Raw genomic sequence first — 26,628 nt, 5'->3', positions numbered from 1 at the left:
ATCACGCACACATATCTAATTACCAACTATTTTATAACCAGTATGTAATTATCTGCCATTTTCATCAATTGTGTGTGTGTGTGTGTGTGTGTGTGTGTGTGATTTGGATTTTTAACGTAGCTTTAACAATTTTTCAGTCATATCGCTACGATGTCTGCAGTGTGACAGTTTATAGTAATGTCTAGCACTGGGGCGTCATGCCGCAGACATGTAGCATGATGCCCCACCCAGTCACATTATCCTGACACCGGGCCGACCAGCCCTGACACTAACCTCTTAATGCTGTTAGTACCATTTTTGTAGTCTTTGGTATGACTCAGCCGGGGATCGAACCCGCGACCTCACGTATCCGAGGCTGACGCTCTAACCACGAGGCCACCGGAGCGGTCCATTAATTTTGTAATTATCTACTATTTTATATCCATTGCGTAATCATCTACTATTTTATATCCATTATGTAATTATCTACTTTTTAATAGCCAGTATGTAATTATCTACTAATTTATATCCTTTATACAATTATCCACTATTTTATTTCCATTATACCCTTTTCCATTTTTATAGTGATTATGTGCTTCTTTCACTTTTAAATGTACCTATATTATCGAATGTTTGAGAGAAAAAAAAACCACACAATTGTTTGGAGATTGACAATGCAACCACTATGCTACAGAGTTGGGTACCACGAAAAGTTAGTACCAAGGTATTCTCAATACACTTCGGTAGGGTTACACAGTAAACCTCAATCATATTACGTTCCTGGAATTTATTTTTAAATTTCCGCCAATCAAATAGCTGGACAAAATATGTTGCTCCGATTCAAAGCAAAATAACATTAAATTAAACCCATTTTATGATTGGAAAAATAATTATCTTGAGATAAAAGAAAAGAAAACCCATCTCCGCTCGAAAGAAAATCACCGCTCCCCCAACTTCATTAAATAGTCAGTACCATATAGTCGATGTTCTGTGTGTATGTTAATTGTTGTATACTGGGTCATCTAAAACTTGTAACTAACACGGGATGATTAAGATAATACTATAACGGACACCCTGTCTAAGACATTGTGTTGACATCAGAGAGCTTGATGATAAAAAGAAAGTGTTCACACTAAAGCCTTCAATGTATTAGTTATGCTACTGATGTAATAGACAAGAAAACTTTGAGTGGGATGCCGATATCCGGGCATGATATTTATCAGAGAGGCTCAGTACACATTAAACTCACACACTCAACAAACGAGAAGATATTAAGTGCATTACAGAAATTTCAAAAAAATTACAACAGAAAACAATTGCACTCGTGAAAATCTTAGGACGATTTTCGGTCCTAAAAATGAAATGCTATACTTAACACATCAACATAAGCTAGCAAAAAACAAAATAAGAATCCCTCGAGGTGACTGAAGCTATCCTGGGCAGAATGAATTTATAGGAAAGCAAGATAAGACCATTTTTTCCCCTTTGAACTGCTGGGTGTTCAAACCATGTCTAGTATATTTCATTGAACACAAGACGTTGAACCCTTTGCAAATATGACCATTTGTTGTGGGGATCGGTAAAAGTAAGGTTTTCAAGACAACCATCATGGCACCATTAGTAGCAATAAGAATGAAAATTGCATGTCAGTATGATATTTTGGTCAGCAGGAATAGCGATACCAACGATAACGGGGATCATGATGCTATCGATGAAGATGACAATGCCAGCTGTGACAATCATAGTGAGTAATCAGGTTTTATTCATCTTCATTGCCTTTACCCATGGAAGTAGCGCAATGGACATCCTACCACAAACTACCCAGAGCGGTTGGCAAAGACGACACCCAAACTGATGGAAAGATTAGAAGTTTAAAAGAAGAACTTTAATTGCAAAGTTCGTTTACTGAGTTGACAGAAGACATGTCAGAATTGAGTTACATGAATTTAAATGAAGTATTAAAAGCTAAAAACATTAAATTAAAATGGTTCTTGTATGCGTTATGTATGTTTAATTTGCATTTTTTGTTAGTTTTTTTAAAACATTTTTTTTCATTATATGTTGAGAGTAACCAACATTGTATCCAGTTGCTGACCTTGTTCAAAATCATTGACAATTTTGTAAACAACTGTTTTTTGTTCTTCTGAGGATCATTATCTTAGGCTGAAAATCGGTTATTCGTGCTTTAAGATATTGGCAGAGTCAATTGTATTATATTGTGTTAAGTAATTCATTTGGGGTGGAATTTATTTCTTCACGTTATTTAATTCAAGTGATGTTCCTTTTTAAATACAGACCGCTCCGGTGACCTTGCGGCTAGAGCTCCTGTTCCGATGCGGGAGGTCGCGGATTTGAATCCCGATCGAGTGATACTAAATACTTTTACAATAATAATAGCAGCTGCCTCGCTTGGCACTCAGCATTAAGAGGTTAGTGTTAGGCCTGGTGTCAAGATGATGTGACTGGGTGGGACATGATGCTACATGTCTGCGGCATGATGCCCCAGTGCTAGACATCACTATAAACTGTCACAATGCAGACATGACTGAATTTTTTTTAAAGCTACGTTAAAAATCCAAATCTCTCTCTCTCTCTCTCTCTCTCTCTCTCTCTCACACACACACACACACACACACACTAAAAAAAAGTGCTCATAAAACTAATATTCTTCACTGGGATTTATACTGAATTCAAACAAGGAATAATATTACTGTACTTCAAGAAAAGACTGTTGACACAACACCACGACACAGGCCACACCATGCACATCAACACATTCAGCGTTGGATTTAATTTATATTTTCACTAAAGTTCATTCAGGACTATAACTAGGACTTGTGTTTGCAATTCTAGGATTATTTGGATTCAAGTCGCAATACCGTAACTTCCAATTTTTTTTGGGGGTGGGGGGGTGGGGTGGGGTGCATTTTCACTTTGTATTCTAGGAAAATAAATTATTTGTCGATGTTTACAATGCTTTCTTATTTTCACTCTTTTCTGTCATTTAAAGAGCATAGGCTAAAAACATGAAATAATATCCTGTAGGTTTTATGTGTGAGTATGTATTTTTTAACTCAGAAGGTATAATATAGGGCTTAGTTACGCACACACACCCCCCCCCCAAGCAAACAAACAACAACAAAAAACCAGGAGAACAGGTACACTTTATAATATCAACTAGATATAATAAGAAGTATTTGGTGAAAACCCCATGTCGATTCGAATTTCTGTTCAGGAGTTGTGAGAACAAGATTTTCAAGATGGATACCATGACACCCATGATTTCGGCACTATTTTTATTTGGAACCAACAAGATATCATATGAAATCTTGCTGTTAAAACCCCATATTACACGACTATCCATTCAGGAATAGTGAAACAATAGCGATAACAAGATATTCAACACAGCCTGGCATAGCAGCGACATTGACATCAGATGGGCACCATTTTGATTTGGGACCAAGTAGACCTCGTAAGATGCCCTTTTGTGAAAACCTCTTCTGGTCCATGACTGATAGACCTACTAACGACGTTTCGTTTTTAGCCGCAAATTTGAGAAAAGATGGCTTCGACCGAAATAAGTTTCACATCATCCCATTCGGTATAACTAACACGTGTCAAACACACGGTTCAAAGTTAGTAAATAAATTATATTAGTAATACTCGAAATTAATTTGGGACAAATACAACTATTTGTAAAAAATAATAAATAATATTTGGAATTATTTTTACTCATGAAAAAAATGAAAACATGCTTTTGATATGAATAAATTCGTAACAGTATTATTCGGAAATTTCCCTACATTTCATACGAACGAAAACTACTGAAGTACCGTTACAATTAAAAAGTACCGTGTTACGTTCCACCGGGAAAAAAATGCCGCGATAAACCCTTACACATGTAATACCGCACACGCATTCCTTTAGTATCCCATAGCAATCGCAAGTCTCAAATCTAATTATTTGAAAGGCAGTGTCACTCCTAGAAAGCATTAGATCAAGTTACAATAATCTAATCCGACAAAATAGTTTTGTATTACCTTTAAATACCTTCAAATAAGCAAAGGGTTACGTAAAAAGTTATTTCGATTATTTTTCACAAATGCAAATCAAGTCAGCTCATTCAGGAATCGAAATCAACCCTGCACAGTTGTACTGTGAAATTCAATCTACCTTAATGGACAGACATGCAAACATGCAACATAACTATAATATGTAGATACTGTTATTCGATCTTTTTTGCGGCAGAAGAACATTTATATGATTGTTGGCAAACTGTGTCTTGTTTCCACCCTCTATCAATTCTAACCGAGGTAATGCTCGTTTATTTCAAATTGGAATTGCAGAAACATGAATCAACATGAGGTAGGTGCATGTTTTACTGTTCGTTATTCTACTAAAGATATTTCAAATTGTTATCATACAACACAATACATTTGTACTGGGCAAGATATTATAAATCACCTGAAATTCTAAAAATCCTTTGATAATAGCAACCATCATCATAAATTTGCGTGCTGCTGTGTCGAATAGCATTTCCTACAATCTAACATATGTTAGCAATAAACTTCCGATTTTCGTGATGTATGTAGGCTTATGAAAGTTGACACATTGCAATGGGAAAATCCAGCATGCCAAGAAAAACAAGCCCACTTATCAACGGATTATGTTTGTTTGTAGTTTTTCACATCTCAAAGGGAATATGGCCCACAGCTAGCTTATCTGCATCTCCCATCTGAATATACACTCGGTATATCTTGCTTCCATTTTTTCTGTTGATCGCATTCTAATATCGAGAGAGCTATTTCCGGGAGCTTATAGTGCACTGCACGTCTGTGTTAAAACGATTGCGTACAATGTTTTTTGGGTGTGTGTGTGTGTGTGTATATATGTATTACCACTGACTGACTAAGGCTATATCATATGGGGAAACACCCATTTTTAATCTATCCAGAATGGTCAATCACCAGAAAAGGGACAGTCCGAATAATTCTGAAACTTCCTACTACGACTCCTGTTTTGTTTTCACGTCTACAATGGCTATCTTTACAAAAACGTATTCTTTATTTTAAAGGAAATATGACGCATATATCTCTAAAAGATCAGTTCCCAGATTATTTCTCTAAACTGAACTAAGATTATCAAGTACTAAGCGTAATCTCCGATCAAGAACTGTTCTATTTTACTTCTGCCGCTTCTCGTGCTTGATTAAATTGAACCACTGGGAAGGGTTTATCTGATGTTGTGAGAACTGGTAACCCGACTACTTTTGCATAATTTAGCAAATATAATATGTTTAAACCGAGTAACTAACAACGAACTCAAATTTCGTGGTTGAAAACCAACCTTATCAAAAGTTTCCTCATTGTATCGGCAACTACCTTTCGGAAACATTTACCCCTGAGGGTACATAATTCAAATTCCCTTGCTTCGTTTTAAAGTTACATTTTCTTTACTAGCTGGAATGATATGTTCAAGCCCCGCAATTTAGGCTTTTATTATTATATCCAGAGATAATGTGAGATATTTTATTATTTTTATGCATATATGACTTCTGACATGCTGATATGTGTTTGTGTATACGAGTGTATTATATATTGTTCATAGGTGTACCTGTTCGGCTCAAATCTGTCTGAGTACGTGTGCGAGAATCAAGGCCGTAGAGAGATATCACAAGCCTGTGGTAAGAAACACCTCCTAGTTCTTGTTCAAACAAAAGTTTTGTTTTATAAAATTTAAAAGTGTTGTTCGGTCCGGGCCCCTTTACTGGCCTGGGCCCTGGGGATATATCTCCCCTGGCGAGCATACCTGAGTGTGTCTGACCTTTTTTTTATAACATAACCTGTTTGAGCAATTGAGGACCACGTGCCATGTGGATCTTTCGTAACCAAGTGTGTTACCCTTGTTAAATAAAGATTATTATTATTATTATTATTAGTAGTAGTAGTAGTAGTAGTAGTAGTAGTAGTAGTAGTATTACTACTACTACTGCGATATGGGTTTTTCTCCGAAAATATTAACTTTTCCAACGTATTTCATGGTGGAAACAAACCCATCAAAGAGCAAGAAAATAAACCAAACTACTAATTAGAACGGAAGGTACAACACAACCTAATTTCAGGTTACAATACACATCAGAAGCAGGTATAACTAATTTGTTACCTGTCCAAAGTGTAACAATTTTGTTGCCAAAAATTGTTTTCATGTTATCAAACAATTCAGTGAAATGAATGTATGTGAAGCTCAAACGAATACTTCCATCTAGGAAATCATGTTTTTGATGACAGCTTTACCACATATTACCCCCCAACCCCCAACCCCCCAAAATAGCCGTTTATTTCACCACAGACTGGTTCTGCTTTATCTTGTAAAAGGTATTTGCTGCAAGAGAATCCATGCACTAAACACAAATAATTGGCATTGATTTATATGGAAGATATCTCAGTTGTTATCTGAAAACACTTACCCCAGAGACACTAAATGCTAGTATTATGTATATTAGTTTGACCTTTATTTACTCATCTGCCTCTCTGGATTAGTATTATTGAATACTCACAAAGACAATTCATTACTTCCACGGACGATATAAGCTTAAAACTGTGGTAACGGTTGAAGAGTAGCAGAGCGTTGCTATATAAACACCTATTTGGCACACTTCGCTCTAAATCGTGCATTTTAGTCTCAACGGTCATTTGGCACACCTTGGTCTATTTGAAAGTGGGTGACACGAATTTCATATCATGTCGTACAATTCACTCTTTCAATGTATAAAAAAATGTTTATTTTCTACTTCAGCGAATTATGGTCAAACACGAGTGCAATAGGCCAAATTCAACTATTGGCTGATGTATGTAAAGTAAAATGTATATTTCCTTGGAGTCAAAATTAAAATAACTAAATCACTTATTTAAACATTCTCTGTAGTTCGAAATAAAAAAGCAAAAAAACCTATAATTGATGCCTATCAGATCTACTTATCACAAGAAGATTTCGATTTTAACCAGACTGATTCCATCAGTTATCAGTAAGATAGACCTACACCAGCAGAACAATAATAATTGTGCTCTCTCTCTCTCTCTCTCTCTCTCTCTCACACACACACACACACACACACACATATATATATATATATATATATATATATATATATATATATATATATATATATATATATATATATATATATATATATATATATATATATATATATATATATATATATATATATATATATATATATAATAAAATAAACTAGAGACAAACAGTCACACATATAATTATATTGTTATAAAGGATATACAATATATCAATGTAAATTATACAATTTTATTCTCTTAGAGACTTGTTGTAGTGTTTGTCCAACATATTGCATGCTACATTTTTTACAGGTTATTAAATAAATCACATCAGTTGATATGCGATAACACTAACTGCATATCAACTGATGTGATTTATTTAATAACCTGTAAAAAATGTAGCATGCAATATGTTGGACAAACACTACAACAAGTCTCTAAGAGAATGAATAATCATCGCTTTCATATAAAAAATTATAGAGATCCTCAGTTTTCCTCTAATGTTTCAACACACTTTAACACCAATAATCACTCTCTACTTGATTTTTCTTTCATGCCAATAGATATTGTGCATGGTGACATGAATAGACTCATAAAAGAAACTTATTGGATTCATAAGTTAGATACTCTGTATCCTAATGGACTTAATGCTAATTATCTATATAAAATTGTATAATTTACATTGATATATTGTATATCCTTTATAACAATATAATTATATGTTATGACTGTTTGTCTCTAGTTTATTTTATTATTTTACTAATTCAAGTTTCATTAGAGACTCGTGTATCTTTTAGATCCTGTCATATATAATTGTTATAAAATTGTTATAATGATGCATATCATTTATGACGTTACGTAATGACGTAGTTGTTGTTTTAAAATAAAAGACGTCATCCGTTACTTTCAAAACATTTGCCTGAAGAAGCATACATTAAATGCGAAACTAGTTGCACATAATTTTCGGCGTTTGTGTTGTTTTTCTATCACAATTATATATATATATATATATATATATATATATATATATATATATATATATATATATATATATATATATATATATATATATATATATATATATATATATATATATATATATATATATATATATATATATATATATATATATATATATTTGTTCACGTAAACTTCTGCAAAGGACAGCTGAATTTTACTGCCTGATGATTCCTATGTCAAATGTAACAGCTGTTATGTATATTTAATTTGCATTGATTGTTAGGTTTTTATAAATATATTTTTTAAATTTCATTATGTGCTGTGGGTAACAACATTATATCTAGTAGCTGACCTTGTCAAAATCAGTGACATCAGTGACAATGTTGTAAACTCCTTTTTTTGTCTCTGAGTGATAATCATTATTTTATACTGAGTCAAGGACATTTTATTTTTATAGCTAGACTAAGCTATGATTGTCATATGCTGTATTGTGATTTTGAAGATTCTAGTTATAACTAAGATCCTTCTGTAACAATGTACTTTAGACACGTATCCAGGGTCTTCGTTTTACGTCTTAATTTGAAACATAAATCTTGTTTTTTTTTTAAAAATTAGTCATTATTGCTTTAAGATATAAGCAGAATAAATTGTATTATTGTTGTGTACAAAAATTAATTTGGGCTGGAATTTTATTTATTCCAATTATTTAATTCAATGTGATTACTCTCTGGCAATACAACGTACTCTTCAGAAAATAACATTCTTGGAAATAGAGACTTGAAATTTATAGTGAAATTTAAAATAAGTATTGTGAGATAACAAAGGACTGTTGGCACATCGGCATTATACAGGTCACCACAGGCACATCAAAAGAATTTCCACTAAAGTTTTAAATTGCAATACCATAAGCTCCTTTTTTATATTTTCACTTTGTATTCAAGAGAAAAAATCATTTGTTGAATCTTACAACGCTTGTTGAATCTTACAACGCTTGTTGAATCTTACAACGTTTGTTGCTTCTCGTTTTATTCTGTTACTTATTTTAAGACCATTGAGTCATAATGCAGCTTTCTTTTTCCAATCGAAGTACGTTTTCAAAAGGGTTTTATTTAAGCTGTTATTGGCGGTTTATACCACGACAAGCCCACAGCATGCAACATTAAACAGCTGTAATTGTAATTAACACGAATATTTCTGGTAACGGGTTATTTCATGGGTTAAACGTTTTAAACGCTATCATGCCACCATAATCAGCTGGTAACATGTCTGAATAAACTACAACTACAAATACGAACACGGCTCAGTCACTAAAGTATATATTTGGCACAGCGTTCGGAGTAAAGTTGTTGGTAATAAAGTTGTTGGTTGCTGATGGTTCACTTTTAACGACACAATACAGAGGAAACGGAAGCCAAGTGACTTTTCCAACGTCATATAGGGCAGTCGACCCTTGCTGACCTGGGCGGATAACGAACCCGCGATTCTTGCAGTGAGCTACAGTGTCTCTCGAGATTATCGAGAAGAAAAGTAAATAAGTAAAGCTGACAATAGAAAAGAAAAACAAAACAAAATCGTGGAATAAAAGGGAAAGTAAAGGTATGAGAAAGGAAGATTCGAATGTTCCTATGTCTATACAATTGGACCCAGATGGCCAATTGGCACAAGACGCTCGCCTTAGAGACCATCTGACCTCCATCCGCGTGAGTTAGAGTCTCGTCTCGATGAACGTGGATTTGTGAAGAAAGAAAACGAAAAAAAACAAAAAAACTTGCTAATAGCTTCCCGTGAGTTGTTGTTCTTTTATGGGTTCTTTCCATACCAAATATATTGGTCACTGTGTATACCATGGGCTGAAAAATGGTGTTCAACCCACAAAACTAAACCAAAACATGTATATGCCAACCGCTTTCTGAAGTGGCCACCAAATTTCAAACCCACAGGCATAGTCCTAGAATTCATTAGATTTTACTCGCTATTTGACACGAAGTTATCCTTAAATGTTCTGGGTGGAGAGCAGAGTTGGGTACTACGAAAATCTTTGTGCCGCGGCGTACCGCGGCATTTCTAACATACCGCGATACGCACCGTATAATCATATTAGAGAACATCCATTTACAATTCTTCGACAGGGATCTGGAAATTTTTCGGAATCTGGGAATTTTTGGGAGTACATTTCCGGCTGTCAAATAGCTGAACAAAATATCTTCCAATAATGTATAGTGATAGAAGAAAATAAAACATGTCGGCTCAAAAGAAAATCGCATCCCCCACCCCCGCATTAAATTGTCAGTTACTCATTGTAGCTGAATTTGCTATGTGCATGTTAATTGTTGTATAAGTTGTCATCTAAACACCATCACTAAAGTGAGATGATTAAGCGTATAATGTAGCTGACACCCTGAAAAAGACATTGCGCTGACATTATACAACATTTTGATAGAAAAATAAAATATGCTGACACATGTTATATCTTTACAATTTACTAGCTACACTATTGATATAATAGGCATGGAAAATTTGAGTGAGATGCCAAATGATGGGTAAGGTATTGATCGGAGAGGGTTAGTAAACATAAAACACACTGGCTCAAAAAAAAAAAAACGAGACTCAACCAACGAGAGAATATTAAATAGGCGGGGTAAATTAAATAAATTTCAAACAGAAAATGTACTGCTCTATTAAAATTTTAGGATGATTATCTGTCCTACAAATTCATAACGCAATTAGCACATTTAACATACGCGAGTAAGTGGCTAAAAATCACATTTTTCTTGTCTTTTTAACTCGAACGTTTTCGAAAAATTTAATTTTGCCCGATTATCTTTCCCAACATCACTTTTGTCCGACACGAAACAAAACATATGATTATGATTCAAGATTTATATATATATACTAATTCTTTAAAAAATGAAATTGAATTTGTAATTAATTATCAATATAATATGATTAATTATTTATAAAATACTTGATTAATTATTTATAAAATACTTGATAGTAACCGTAATGCACACCATATTTTTATCATATTATTATTAAATAAAATGAGTTCTGATAACCACTATAACAGCTATAAAGATTATACTAGTGTATATGTTGATTGCATTTATCTTTGTAATTTTTTTTTTTTGTAATTTAATTTCTTTTCTTCTAATAAGCGTGTATTATACATAATACTAATATTACTAAAACTGTTTATCTCTATTTGTTAATAAATCGTATATATATATATATATATATATATATATATATATATATATATATATATATATATATATATATATATATGTGTGTGTGTATGTGTGTGTGTGTGTGTGTGTGTAATATGCTAAATTAATGTGACACATATAAGCATTAAACATTTGATATATAAAAAAATTGGGGAATTATTTTGTCATGAGAAACGAAAATATGCTTTCTGTTTCAATTAATTTCTAACAAGATTATTCTGGAATTTTAATACATTCCTTACGAACGAAAACTACCAAAGATCCGGTACAATGAAAAAATACTGTGGTACATACCACCGGATAACTTATACAGCGTACCTGTAGTGGAGAGTTCGCGTTTGAAAGGTGCCAGTCTGGGAGTATGAGCTACAACAGTTGATAAAGAGTTTAATTTTTTAAAATAAATCCTGGTAAGATATTGTATTGTAAAACATCTGTAGATATTGTTTATTGCCTACATTTTAGAGGATGATTTGAACCAGTTCTGGAATATGAAATGGCGACCATAATAGTTTGCGAATCGATACGAAAATGCGTCTCTTTGTACCTAGTTTAAATTAATAAAATTAAATATTAACCATCACTCACTCCTTGACAAGCAGAGTTTGTTAAAAACGAATCGAGGAATGGGGAAGATTTGAGAAGTCAGACGCATTCAGTGCAGAAAATTTCCCCACAGTTGTTTATTGCTACAGGTTGCTTGTTTTCAATTGATACGAAAAGCTAATCAGTTATGATAAATGGGTCACTTGATGTCTGATTGTCTGATAAAGTCTCATAAAATCATTGGTGGCTGCTATAGAAAACAAACATTAAACAGTTAAAGATAATGTTTGTCCATTTTAAAGTTAATAATTAGAACACTGGTACAGCTGTACTTGGACTGTCCGTATACTTTTTAAAGATGTATCAGGTACGTCGTGACCTCGGGTTATTTCAGTGTTGCCTATTGGAATGTCAACTCTCTCTCTCTCTCTCTCTCTCTCTCTCTCTCTCTCCGTAGTAATAATATTTAGAGGTATTTTTATGTTTTCATCCTTGAAACTTAAAAGTTCCTTAATTAAATGTTCTCAAGGTACAGATATTGCCTCTAATAAGAACAATCGCTCGTCGAATTTCCCAAAAACTGCTAACAGAGAAACTTGGCTTAATGTTTTTTTTTCTGATATGAAATATTTCTGTACAAATATAAGCAAATATTTCCATCTTGTTTCTTTTTCCCAGCTTGCTAATTTGAACATTGTAAATGAGTCTGCGTTTTGTCGTTCAGGGAAAATGATCATCATAAGGAATCTCTTCAATGTTAGAAAAAGCTGATTTAAAAAATTGCATTTTTTTTCTGATGGCCAGAAGGGGAAAACTGAGAAATGAAAAAACAAAGAACATAAAAACAGATTTAGGCCAAAGGAAATTATGTCACGATTGCTATTATGCCGAGTTTGCCTATCTAGATTTATCAATACCAGTAAGCACAGCTTGGCTTTCTAGATATATATGCATTAACAGTATACACAGCTTGTCTATCTAGATCTACCTTTACTAGTATGCAGAATTTGTATATCTAGGTCTACCTTTACCATTCTGCAGAGCTTACCTGTCCAGATATATCTTCACTACAAGTATGCCCGGCTTGACTGTCTAGATCTATCTTCACTACAAGTATGCCCGGCTTGCCTGTCTAGATCTATCTTCACTACAGGTATGCCCGGCTTGCCTGTCTAGATTATATCTTCATTACAAGCATGCCCGGCTTGACTGTCTAGATCTATCTTCATTACAAGCATGCCCGGCTTGCCTGTCTAGATCTATCTTCACTACAAGTATGCCCGGCTTGCCTGTCTAGATCTATCTTCACTATAAGTATGCCCGGTTTTGCCTGTCTAGATATATCTTTACTGATATTATGCAAAGTTTGCCTGTCTAGGTCTATCTTGGATAACAAAACTGAAATTCTTCCTGGAGAAATAGTTTCTAAAACACGCAGATATATAGAAGTCAAACACTTAGGATCCTCAAAGGTCACAATTAGTATCTATCCAGGGGGATATGATATATATTTAAAAGGCAAGAAATTGCCCAAGGGATGGGTGTCTGGAAGTATTTGAGCGACTGGAACTAACGATAGAGACGATTCTCCTACGATAGAATCGAGCGAGTCGGACAAGCACATTGTTTTTTTTTATTATTATCTCAGTCTCATTCAATTAGTTCTTTGATAAAATTTGAGATTATTTGTTAAATTTATTTGTTTTAAATTCATGAGTTGACCACAATTGTTTGAATCTGTTTTCTTGATTATAGGAATCACATATTCAAACATTTCCTGAGACAATTGTGTGGCTTATCTGACTTGAATTATGTATGCTGAGAATGAGTTTTACCTAGGTAACAGTCTGTCGCATGATGGATTGTTAGTTAACAAATAATGTAATTGAAACAAGCAGAGAATTTCATTAATTCATTTGTACACTTAAAATGTGAATTCTTTTAACCGAGAAATCAAGAACCTGCCGGCCGACAATTAATTCAGTTAATTATTTATAGTTCACGGCAGGACGTTCGTGTTTATTATGTCTCGTCTATGTTATTGTTCAGTCAGGGATGCTAAATAGCCCGTTAGGGAGTTACATTAATCTTCTTGTACCAGGGTTTTGAATCAGTTGTAAGGCTGCGAACTGACCAATATTAGTTTATGTTGAATTACGATATGACGATATCTGACGTAACGCGAGAGGGGATAATGTTTGATCGCAGAAGTGAAAAGTAAAAAAATAATTTTCGATTGTCTATTTATTTATTTTAAAAAGGAAATAGCTCTATATATGTACACGGCGCGAGAGATTTAAACTCGTGACCTCTTGTTTAGCAAGCGTTACACACAGAAAGAAAAGTAAAAAAATCATTTTCGATTGTCTATTTATTTACTTTAAAAAGGAAATAGCTCTATATGTGTACCATCCAGAAAGGGCAGAGAGGAAACGGTTGATGACCAGAAAGAGAGAGAGAGACAGAGAGAGAGAGAGAGAGAGAGAAATACGTTGACTCTAACCTGTCACTAGCGTTGAATTTGTAGTGACCCGCAAGCACCCAGGTTACGCAGGCATGCTGAAAAATTGAGTTCGATCGCTCACACGATCTTATGATGAAAATTGCCATATCGGAATAAACAGAACGGCTAATTAATTTTGTAATAATTTTTTGGTAATTATTTGCAAATGGAAGGATATCGTTCAAGTGTCTTGTACAATTATTTTGGTTTCGTATAATTGATTAAATTGTTATACTTTACATTAAGGGGAATCGTGATGTTCAGTTCAGATATCTGCTCAGGTCTTTATTTCTTTCCATCCAGTATTGTCCTATTCTCTTTTTTATCATTTACTCTGTCGGGGCAATAACACTGTTGTCGATCATCCTCTAGATAGCGATAACCACCACAACCACCACCACGTAATAGAGAACTTGGATCCAAAATAAGCGTACTATTACGTAGATCTGCAGACTGTGTCCGCCATAACTTGGGGATTTACCTATTTCGTATCTTATATATAATAAATAATCACATTTGATTTTTTTCTGTGTGTAACGCTTGCCAAACAAGAGGTCACGAGTTAAAAACTCTCGCAGCATCCAATTTTTTTAAATCCGTTATTGTATTTGTATGCTCATACTTTGTTTTAAACTCGCTCATCCCAATTTACATTCTAACTGTTTAATGTCAGTTGTTGCGTATATCACCTCGGGGTGCTGGTGGGGTGGGGTGGGGTTGAGGAATATAGTTTTATTACTATTATGTAATTTGCATGCATGTTCTTCATTCCATGATATACTATATCACTGAACATTACTATTACATTTGTCAGAAGGTTGGGATATTGTCTGCTAGATACTTTGTTCCGATTGATAAAGATCTGTAATGAGGTAGGACAATATTGTCAGTAAGACAAATTACTTATTAATTAGATTTATAGGGTGATTCAACGCAAAATCTTTTATGCACCACCCACTACTTTCATTAGCTATCTTTTTTCTTATTTTTTTGCAATCCATTTAGCCTTTGTTATCTACATTACAGCAATAATCTCGTCACCTTAGCATGGTTTTCCTGGGTGTAGTCTTGAGATTTGTATTGGAATCGCAGCGTCACAAGGAAAGGAAGTAACTCTGTAGATATTGCAAATCAATAATAACAGTTTATGATTATTGCCACCTCATTTTTCATGAGCAAATGTCTTTGGTTTTTTATGACAAGGGTACAATAATTGGAAAAACTTGGTTTTTCAAATTCTTAAACAAGGTTTGACTGAAGAGAAAAGAGTCTTTCTGGAAAAGTCAGGATTTTCGATTCATGCTCAAGTTTTATGATTATTGTGCATTTGGGAAGTTAAAATTATTTTTTGTGATTTTTCTAAATTGTCAAAGATATAAATAAATAAATAATTTAATAAATCAGTTATTTTTTTTACTGCTATTGAAAGGTTTTCACAAAATCATGGCAATGCTAAAAGAAGACACAGCTTATGTTTTCGACAGAAGAAATCTTAGCACAAAATTCCTGACTCTTTATGTACGAAACTCTTCAGCCTGAGTGTAGATTCAAAATTCAAATACTGATGCCAAAAGGAGAGTAAAGTGAGTGTTCAATCAAATTCAAATGTTAATACCCGAAAGAGAACAAATTGAGAGTCCTCGCTAAATCAAATATTAATACTCAAAAAGAATATTCAGATTTAAATGTTGATCCGATGCCCAAAAGAGAACACACTGAGTGTACATTCAAATTCAAATGTTGATACCAAGTAAAGAACAAGTTGAGCGTACACTCGGATTCAAATATTGATACCCAAAAGAGAACTCATCAAGTGTATACTTAAATTCAGATGTTAATACCCAAAGGAGGACAAATAGAGAGAAAGTTTACTTAAATTAAAATGTTGATACCAACTAGAGAACAAATTGAGTGTACGTTTCATTTCAAATGTCTATACCCAAAAAAGAACAAACTGAGTGTACATTTACTTTCGAATGTCGATCATCAAAAGAGAACAAACTCGGTGTTCATTTCATTTAAATGTTGATACACGAAAGAGAACAAATTGAGTGCACATTTCATTTCAAATGTCGATACCCAAAAAGAACAAACTGAGGGTACATCTGAAGTACTATCCACTCAGCTAATAGTTTTGACTTGTAATTAGTAAGAAATTATCACAGTCCAGAAACTCAAGTTTACCAATCATGGGATACTGTAATATTTACTTACATTTTCAAATTTGTTAATTTCTTTGACTAATTTTAACCGTATAAAAGTTAAATTTGAGAAATTATTAAATTGTAGAGCTTCTGCAGCATAAGACCCCATCGACTTTCTTAGTAATTGACATTTCTTGTAAAAGCTTGCGAACGGTTATCAATTGTTAGATTAAATGGGTTTTGCACTTAAAACGATAAACAACTCACAATGCTAGTATTTGTTTGCAGTTGAGCAATAAACGTTAAAATGCATACCAGTTAAACACTTTCATGTCAACAAAAAATATAACAGGGACCAAGAGAATATGTTTACAAAAACTGTTATGGTGTAAATTTAAAAAATCATCTCGATGATGGCTTATATATATATATATATATATATATATATATATATATATATATATATATATATATATATATATATATATATATATATATATATATATATATATATATATATATATATATATATATATATATATATATATATGATCGTATTTAATTGTTGGTAAATTGGATAATGAAGGCAAAATAATTCTGATGTTTTTAACTGGAATACTCAAGAACATGAGAAGTCGCGTGTTAGTTTCACTAGACATATATCTGTTTTTAAATCTTTTTACAATAGTATGTGAACAACACCCATACAAGATGAACCCTCTCAAAAGGAATACTTGAAAAAAGAAATTCAGTATTGGTTTGAGAATGATTTCATAGAGCCCAGTAAAAGTGACTGGAGTTCACAATGTATACTTGTTCCAAAACCAGGTAAAACTTTCCGTATGTGCACTGATTATAGGAAGGTGAATAGCGTCACTAAAACAGATTAGTTTCCATTACCAAGAATCAATGACTGCACTTATAAAATCGGAAATGCAAAGTATGTCACGAAATCTGACCTTCTGAAAGGATTTTGGCAAATTCCACTAACGGAAAGGGCAAAGAAAATGTCGGCATTCGAGACTCCAGGTGGACATTATCGATGTAAAGTAATGCCGTTTGGGATGAAAGGTTCACCAAGTACTTTTCAACGTTTAATGAATATAATTACCTTTGGTCTAGATAATTGTGATGATTACATAGATGATGCCATCATCTACAACGACACCTGGAAATAACATTGAGCAGCAATTCGGAAATTCTTTGACAGACTCACAGATGCAAGTTTGATAATCAATTTATCCAAAATTGAGTCATGTCGTGCTTGTGTAACATTTCTAGGACACATCGTGGGACATGGACAAATTAAACCTATAGATGCTAAGGCCAAGGCTATCTCTGAATTCCCTGTGCCTATTAGTAAAAAGCAAATGATGCGATTTTTAGGTATGGCTGGATACTACTAGAAATTTTTGTTTCAATTTTTTCATAATTACTTAACCTTTGACAAATTTATTAAGCAAGAAAACCAAGTTTCATTGGATTGAAAAATGTCAGGACGCTTTTGATAAGTTAAAGGCTATACTTAAGAGTGCACCACTTTCTTACAGCTTCAAATTTCAGTCAATATTTTAAACTGTGTGTAATGCATGTGATGTTGGGGTGGATCAGTATTGATTCAAGAAGATAAAAATGGTGTTGATCATTCAGTGAGCTTTCTTTCGAAGACCTTAAATAAACACCAAAGAAATTATTCAACAATCAAGAAGGAATGTTTGGCTTTGACGTTGGCCACATTTTTAAGTTTACGTTAGTTCAGCTCCTTCTTCAATCATTGTGTTTAGTGACCCCCCCCCCCCCCGACTTTCATCGGCACGATGAAAAATGAAAACCAGAGATTATTATGGTTGAATTTGTTATTACAGGAATATAATATTGACATCAGGTGCATCAGGGAAAAAGATAATACAATAGTAAATACACTTTCACGTGTATAGAAATATATTATTTCATGTATATTTTGTATCATTCATAAGATTTCTTCTTATGTTATTTTTTATATATAAACCTCGTGTATAATTGAACTAAGGTAAAAAGAAAGCTTTATTACATAAATCTGTCTTTATATTTTTTTGGGGGGAAGCGTTATGTATATGTAATTTAATTATTTGTTGTTATTTTTTAAAATTCCATTACATGCTATTGTAATATAACTTTATTTACTGAATTTGACATTGTCCAGAAATTCAGTTCAGTTCTGTTTGACCTGACGTTTTCATTTGATAAACAACTAATAATAGAAACACTGTATCTAGTTTCTGACCTTCATTCAGAACAAGTGGCAGTTGTGGTAAACAACTTTTTATTTTTATTATTTTATTTTTTCTCAAATTAAGAATTATTAAGTTAAGTCAAGGCCATACCTGGACGACGTGATAATTATAGTGTAACAAACTTCCATTCCTTCTGGAAAAATGAACTCCTGACCCCCATCTGGGAATCTATTTTGCGTCTTAAACTTGTATATAACTGTTGTCTTTATAGAGATTGTTCAGTCGGGCTCCAAACATATGTGTTGTGACCAGTTTGAATTTCAAGTGATTCTTTTTCCTGGAAATACACAAGTGCTCCTACAAAATTTTAGGATAAAACCATTTATTGGAAGTTATGCTGAATTCAAAACTGGAATAATATTTTATGTGGTTCAACAAGGAACTGTTGACACAACAGCACCTCGCAGGTTACAAGAGACGTCATCGTCTTCCATTTTAGATTTCGTCGGAATTCGAACTAGATTGTATTCGTACAACCGAAAGTTCTTTTTTCTCATTATCCAAGGGAAATAAATTATTTGTTAAATTTTACAAAGCTTGCTGTCTTCACTCTTTTCTGTTACTTTTTGTAAGAGCACAGACTCGTACCAATGTCTTGCAATTCGTGCTTGTTGTTATGACTCATTTGTGTTATGTAATGTCGGTTAAAAGCTCATTTGAGTTTATGTTGACTTGTTGCTTTAAACGATGCAGACGTTAAATAAATCTTATCTTATATTATGACTTTATTTCAGCCCATGGTGCCTGCTGAATGATGAATGCAGAATTCATTATTGTAAATCAAGCAATAAAATTGTGTTAAATAATCTCATTTGAGCAAGAAAATTTGAGACATATAGTGAAAGGGGGACCTGAGTTTGAGCTAAACCCTGCAGACTGCTCGGTAATGAAAGTATGCACTTCTGAGGCGAACCCACTACACTAGACTGCCCAGTAATGAAAGTACGCACTTTTGAGGAGAATCATGCAGACTGCTAAGTAATGAAAGTACGCACTTTTGAGGCGAACCTAATACACTAGACTGCTCAGTAATGAAAGTACTCACTTTTGAAGCGAACCCACTACACTAGACTGCTCAGTAATGAAAGTACGCACTTTTGAGGCGAACCAATTACACTAGACTGCTCAATAATGAAAGTACGCACTTTTGAGGAGAATCATGTAGACTGCTAAGTAATGAAAGTTATCACTTAGTTTTATTTGATAAGCAATGAAATTAAGTGTTTGGTGAAATGTATCAAATTAATGTGACTTTTAAAACAAAAAGGTAGTTTTTACTGAGATGCCATAATATTTTATATTAAAATCAAATCCTCCGTCTTCCTGTAACCCCTATTGACAAACTTCCTACAGAGTCAAACAATAGTGATATTTTATACTTAAACATATTACTGTAATGCAATCCAAAACGAACAAAGGGGGAAAAGCATCTTCTTATTTAAAAAATTTCTCCTGTGTCCAGTTTTGACTTGTTTTAATTATGTTATTTTGAAAACGCAAATACAAAGAAAGTTAAAGCTGTATAACTAAAGATAGCATGAGCAGATTTTATCGTCGATCACGAGTTGCTACAGCATAGAACAGATACAGATAAACTGCTTGACATCTATCGAAAGGTTAAAAATCTTAACCTCAAATAACTTTTGTGACGTCATTCCACCAAAGTGTTACTTTACTCTTATCCTCCGTTTCCTGTTACCGCTACAGCTGGTATTAGACGAGCGATACAATCTTTGATACCATTCTGGAAAACTGGCGTGATACATAGAGCTTTATTATTGCAAACTAGTTTTATTGCGTACAACTGAAAGTGTAATGAATGGACACCATTCCGTCACTATATGGCATGTAAATTTATCCCTTGTTTATGATGTATACCATGTAATGTTGTAGCTATTCTTTATGTGATGATACATTGATAAATTTGATTTATACAGATGGTTGTTAGTAGTCTGTAAAAAAAGATGTACATTATATTTCATTGTTTACAAAGGTATGGAGATCCTCTAAAACAAGAAAGAAAATAAAAAAAGAAATAAAAATAAAATTAAATATATGACTGAGAGGGATAACATTCATTAAACACAACATTGTTATGTGATGATTGCCGTAAATTCACTTTTCGATCCTTTTAAAATAAAGGAGATAAATGTGAATAGACGAGAGGTAAACATTATAAGGATAAATTTCCACGCTTTTAAATGTTGCGATATCCCGTGTTGTGCGCTTTAAATTTTCAAGATATGGCACAGACAAAATCAGGACATATATGTTATGTACGCTTAATTGGAACCTGAGTTATAGGACTCACGGTACTAATTCCACTCCAATGGTAAACATATGGAAACACTGTCATATTCAAAATTCAATAACTTAAAATTTATGGGTGCTGATAATGACACCTATAATTTTTCGTGCACATCTAACCTTGGTGCAAGCTTATGTGTGGAGAACACCATATGACCCGCGGCAATTTGTTTACATACATGTGCATGAAACACGTGTTATTGATTCTGCACCAAATGAATCAGGTGCTACTTTCAGTATTGAGTACTCCTGAGTCAAGCCTGTAAAAATGCTAAAATTGCATCAGTAGAAATTTGTCAATATTTTTTTTACATTACATATAGGACAAGCTCTCAAAAGATATTTTTCCTAAAATTTTAATTTTCATTATTAACCAATTATGGACCACCAAACCTGTAAATACTCTATCATTTCTTCACCCATTTCTAGACTGGTTCACAGTTCTTCCGTATAATTAGTACCGTGTGTCCTTTAGGCACGCAACTAAGGCATGTGCTCTACAGCGTTTTAGATTTGAACACAATGCAATCGTTCGTCCTAATATACGTACTATAATTATTGCTCAAAACATTCATCTGCATGCAATAAATTATTTTACATTATATCGGTGGATTTTATGTGTTCATAATCTAGTATTTGATTTATTCGTTCACTTGTGTATGCAACACTAGGACTGTGCTGAAGTACACAGAACCGAAACGCTTGTAAACGTAGATCTTAAATCTGTCATGTTCCGTGGATTGAAGCGTCGGGAGGACAACGATTTATCAATATCAAATGTGTTTGTTAACTATGCTTTTTTATAATGAATAAAATGTACATTAATCTGGTACTGCACAACAAGCCATTGAACTACCTGAATCAGCATTTGGTGTAAATTACATTATCCAAAATATAAAACGAATATATTTAAATTGGTATATAACAGATCAGTCTATACTTTGTTTCAAACGAAAAGGATGTATCGGATGCACAGAGAAGAGGAACCAAAAATGCTTACGTTTGCCAGTTTAGTTCCATCTAACTTAAGACGGGGATTGTGGATCAAAAATATTTCCCTGAGCTACGTTTCAAATTAAATTGGAGAATTAACTTTTAGAGTTGAAGATGTATATTTCCATTGATGATCAAAATCTTTGACCAAATTTAAGAAATTTCGGGTCCGATGACATTTGAAATAGAGTGGTCTAAGATGGCGGTTGTATTAAAGAGTGCCCCAAGATGGCGGTTGTATTATACTGCAATACTGATACTTTGTACAAATTCGCTTGACATATATCAGCAACCGAGGAGGAACTGTATGTATGTATGTATGTACGTACGTACGTAGCTAGGTAGGTACTAAATAATATACTAAAACTTGTAAAAAGTTCCACGTGACAGTATTAGTGTTGGATTAGCAAGACTGGTTTCCAGTTAACACTGTAAACAATTTTGTTAAAATGTGCATAATTTGGCTGATCAGTCCGTATTTCTGCCGTTTCTATGACAACGAAGCTCTAAAATATCCACTGACAAAGTTAAAGGTGTTATATATATATATATATATATATATATATATATATATATATATATATATATATATATATATATATATATATATATATATATATATATGACAAAATCCAGTTTTGAGAAATGGCCAAAATGGTCACAAAAGGATGATTGTATTTAATATAGCTTTCAAATTTCAGAACATCTGATCACAGACAACCAGTATCAGTGGGAAAACAGGTGTATTTGAGAAACCGAAGAAAGAAAAAAACACTGACTGCTTTATTTTGCATACATATTTTACACGTAATGACTGAATATCGAACCATTGTAAAATGTTTAAATGTATGTTCACTTACCTCAAATGTCAGTTGTTTTATTATTATTATTGTTGCAGCGTAAAACTAATAGGACTGCTTCTAAAGTGTATAATGGTGATTGGATTTGATTGAAAAGAGAGAAATCGAAGGTTGTGTATCCTAAACTTTGAGAAGATCAATGGATATGCTGTCATTCTACCATTTTTGACTTTCAGTTGCAATTTCTTACACACTAACCATTTGTTTAAAGAATGAAATTTCTTTAGAAAGGAGCTTCCTTGAAATAAATATTTAAAAATTACACCAAACGCTTGAGAGAATTTTCAATACTACACAGATCATCAACCTACCTACTTCATAGAATAGAATTCTATAGAATGTACGTATGTAAAAAGGCACAGTCAATACAATACATGATTCAGATACAGTGTATTAATGTATAAATGAATGATTAAATGCGATAGAAATGTGTGTACACATAAATCTGGAGAGAGAGAGAGAGAGAGAGAGAGAAGATAATTGGCATTGTTTATTACAAATATTTACCTAGTTATTGTACAGTTCATATATCTTGATATTGGAGTATTTTGTAGTACTTGTAACTGCTTGGTTCCTGCCAATAACAAGGATCACTATCAGATTTTCTAAGTCAGAGGTACAGAGTCCAGCTTAAGAAAAAATGAACTCCGGTCAGATTAAGAAAAAATGAACTCCGGTCAGATTAAGAAAAAATGAACTCCGGTCAGAATGAAATATATATTTTAGTCTTTGATTAAAACGAGATAAAAATGAAGATAACTGGACTGAATTAGGGTGATACTAGACTTCTCTAAAGCCTGACTCAGCAGCATCATTTTACATTGAAAACCTACTGCCATCGCAATGGATAAGCATCGGAAACCTAACATTTGCGAAGAATGCAATATTTGTGTGCTTAGCAATTTGAACCAGCGCTCATATCTATTTACATGTACATATACAAAAATATTGGTTTTAGAAAGTTCAACATCAAGCAGGCACTTAAAATATTTTCTTTCTTCCCGTTCTATATTTTCTGCTTTCATAAATCGAAAATGTCAAAGTAGGAAGACTAAATTGGATATACAACAGAAGCAAATAAATCAAGAATGATATTCACTAGAGGTTTTAGATTATTAATATAATTCAAAAGTATAGTCATGGCTTTGACATCGTTGCCAGAAATAGCATCTATAGCCTATCGAAACGGGCCTTTGTTGGGAAAAAAACAATTAATTTATAAATAATTAAAATGATCCACAATGTCTAGAAACACTTCTCCGTACTGAAATAAAGCGTCTTCTAACTCTTTTTGTTAAACAGCCTAACCTTTCTTGTACAAATATATTCCGTCTCGGATACAGGAGGTCACGGGTCATAGCCAAAACTTATAAAATTGGTATTAGCAGCTGTCTCACTTAGCGCTTATCATTAAGAAGCTAGTGTTATGACTGGTCGGGATAAAATGACTGGGTGGGACATGATGCTACATGTCTGCGCCATGATGCCCAAGTGCTAGACATCACAATAAACTGTCACACTGCAGACATTGTAGCGATATGACTTAAAATTTTAAAGCGACGTTAACAATCCAAATCTCTCTCCCTCCCTCCCTCCCTCTCTCTCACACACACACACACACACACACACACATACACACGTTTCATCGTAAACAGTTTCCATATAACTTATATAAGGATGGTTGTGGACCATCTGCTGTCTCTGAAAATATCACTGTATCATCAGCAAACAATAAAAGTTATCACGGTATTTCTTCTAAAATGATACCCATCTCTATATTTGATTGTAATGTAATTTCAAGATGATAAATATAAAAAAAAAACAAAAAACAAACAAAAAAACAGAAATGGACAGAGGATTTCTCCTTCAAGAAACCAAAGTAAACAACCGAAATTAGTCCAAGGACAGCTCAGTTGGCTCATTCTTATTTCGATTGTTTACTTTGGTTTCTTGAAGGAGAAATCCTGTCTATTTCTGTTTTTTTTTTTTTTATTATCAGACATCCGTCAACTCCTTTGCTACATTATTGACTTTGTTCATCATGAAGTACATTATGTGCCAAGAGACTATGTGTTTCTCATACACTGCTGAGGCCATCTAGCTGAACAACGTAAGCATGAACCTTTCCAAGATGTCAGTCAACCATTCTTATTAACTACTTATTTAATTATCTATGGTCAATGGGAGGGCAATCAACATAGGCCTAGTGTTCGTAGTTGCATCATGTTACATATTGTGGGGCAACAAATGGGAAATGTTCCGACAAGCTGGAGTATAGTATCGGAAATATATAGTCACTTTGAGCCAAACGTCTTCGATACAACTCCTTTGATTTTACCAAACTTTGTAATCAATCAGTCATTTGCAAATGGGCATGGATGGGGCCTGGACGGAGCGTAGAATTGGCGTTGAGAAACTTTCGGAAAGGTTCCTTGGCTCCCATCGTGTTGGGAGCAAAACTGATACAGGTGTAAATTATGTGTGTGGCAAGACTACCGCATGGTGTAAAATGATTGGAGAGAATACATTTAATCTGATTGACTATATGGAAAGAACGTTTCGTTTCCTTTTTGACAATCAATTAAACATGGACTAAACTGAGTTGTAAAACTTAATTTAAAGTGATATTATCTGACCAGAATCATTATACTGGCTATACTGCCCCAAGAGGAGGGGCTAACAGGAAGGAAACTACGTCCCTTTTCCTTTAGATTTTAATCTTCCCCACCGGTCTCATGTAATCCTTTCCATCGATGCTGCGCACAGGTCAACATAGTCACGTGGGCAATATCTGAACTGACGCATGCGATAACCAACAAAATTTGATGAATCAAAATACGCATGGATAGGTATCGATGCAAATCTATGTGAGAAGAATCATCTGAAAGATTGATCTAGAATGACGGGATCAACAATCGCATGGATCAGGCACGTCAAGTGTAGACTTTAAAAAAGTGGTTCCCGATCACATGGACCTGTTGTGCTAAAAGCACATCTAGGAATGCTCTGTAATTCCATCACTGAAAAACACGTGTGCGGAATATGCTACCTCACACGTTATCGAGCGAGCCTGTCATTTTATAGTCCAATATAAATATGACCATTACATTTCTGCAAGACTTGTTAACAGCTGGAACAAAATAATCGTAAACTTTTGTCTTAATATGTTCTCTAGCGTTCTTCTTAAAGGAGTTATCAATTTTGATGTTACTTGTACATCACCATCTTGTTCATCGAACCTTCCAAATACATGTTTATTTTCTCAGATTCTGATTCAAATACTACAGAATCCCATTCATGTTCCTTTAACCTCTATTTCAAACAGCTACAACCACTGTTGCCAGGAAGGTGTATTCATTGACTCCACATGATCTAGACTCCAAAGTGTAATTATCAAGTTAAGTTGGCGAGAAGTGTCTACTTTTGAACTACTTTGACGTCAAGAATAATCTTTACTGATGGAAAAGATTATACGAGAAAAGACCAGTTCTCGAGAGAGATGAAGCTATTAACACATGCAAATTATATTTAAAGTTATCAACGATAACGGTATTTCACAAGGATCAGAGGCACATAAATTTATCCAAGATTTGAAGTTTATGTCATAATGTAGTGGCCGATTCAGTTAATGTGGCTTTTACATGCATAATCGTGTGAGAAAGGGTAATGCAAGCATCAGAATATGAGGGTACGAACACCACAGAAGGAACCAACACAGGAAAGAGAAAAATTTGATGGCTTACATGTAGAATTTTGCAAT

General features: G+C 33.7%; 1 protein-coding gene and 1 long non-coding RNA gene across 2 annotated transcripts in view; one reads left to right on the top strand and one right to left on the bottom strand.

Moving 5' to 3' along the window:
• Positions 1 to 26,628, bottom strand: part of LOC149775222 (uncharacterized) — a 147,852-nt gene that overhangs the window by 60,693 nt on the left and 60,531 nt on the right. The gene's annotated exons all lie outside the window — the stretch shown is intronic.
• Positions 4,249 to 26,628, top strand: part of LOC149775223 (uncharacterized) — a 49,154-nt gene continuing 26,774 nt past the window's right edge. The window contains exons 1-2 of the long non-coding RNA XR_016416527.1: positions 4,249 to 4,344; positions 5,587 to 5,662. This is a non-coding gene — a long non-coding RNA (uncharacterized LOC149775223). The remainder of the gene's footprint in view (positions 4,345 to 5,586; positions 5,663 to 26,628) is intronic.

The sequence above is a fragment of the Sinohyriopsis cumingii genome, chromosome 19, assembly GCF_028554795.1.
Source record: "Sinohyriopsis cumingii isolate HCF-2022 chromosome 19, ASM2855479v2, whole genome shotgun sequence".
Classification (NCBI taxonomy): domain Eukaryota; kingdom Metazoa; phylum Mollusca; class Bivalvia; order Unionida; family Unionidae; genus Sinohyriopsis; species Sinohyriopsis cumingii.
This window is presented reverse-complemented; position numbering and strand designations above follow the sequence as displayed.